We start from the raw sequence: 786 nt of genomic DNA, 5'->3' as shown, positions 1-786 counted from the left end.
CCTAATTACATAACAACATCTTCCAATGGTACTTTCCATTCCCCAAATGATTATTTTGTTTAAAACCAAAGGAGTAATGCTATGGCGCTGCACGATACGGCACTGCGGCATTCGTACGTTTAGGATCTCTAATAGAATTAATGTAATTATTATACCTATGTGGTATAACTTTAATATCATAAGATCTTTTTTTTTTTAAACAATAGCTATCTGAGTAGTAAGAATTGATAGAGCATCAGATTTATAGACTCTAGCTACTCTTTTAGGATTCACCCAATCAGTAAGACACAAAAATTATATGTAGTTATTTTCTCTATTAATTCATATGTTTTCTCAAATGATTTAAACATCAAAGATCCTCTAGCTGCAATATCTATGACTAACCTAAGAGATCCTCCTAATCCATTATAAAAAGGTTGAATAACAAACCAATCAGGTAAGACATAGTGAGGGCCTTTTATAAGTAATTTCATAAATCTCTCCCATCTTTTATAAATTGATTCTCCTTTGAACCGGACAAACAAAGTGATGTCATTTCTAAGTTTAGCAATTTTTAAATGTGAGGAATACATAGCTAGAAATTTATATGTCAATTCATTCCAAGTGCTTTTAAAGTCGAGGGCATAGAATTTAATCACATCTTTGACTTATCACTTGGAGAAAATAGGAACAATCTAAGTCTACTTGTATCATCATTGATATTATTATACTTAAATGTTGCATAGATTTTCCAGAAATTCGCTAAGTAAAATTAGGATCTTCAACATAAGTTTTCCCAAATTGAAA

At 30.5% G+C, this 786-nt stretch overlaps 1 non-coding gene across 1 annotated transcript; it reads left to right on the top strand.

Annotated features, from left to right (window-relative positions):
- The first annotated feature begins 438 nt into the window (after nt 1-438).
- Nucleotides 439-545, top strand: LOC114579308. The gene has a single exon (XR_003700230.1). It is a non-coding gene; the product is annotated as a small nucleolar RNA R71 (small nucleolar RNA).
- The last annotated feature ends 241 nt before the right edge of the window (nt 546-786 follow it).

The sequence above is a fragment of the Dendrobium catenatum genome, unplaced genomic scaffold, assembly GCF_001605985.2.
Source record: "Dendrobium catenatum unplaced genomic scaffold, ASM160598v2 fragScaff_scaffold_282, whole genome shotgun sequence".
Lineage (NCBI taxonomy): Eukaryota > Viridiplantae > Streptophyta > Magnoliopsida > Asparagales > Orchidaceae > Dendrobium > Dendrobium catenatum.
The sequence above is the reverse complement of the archived record's forward strand: the minus strand, read 5'-3'. Positions and strand labels throughout refer to the sequence as shown.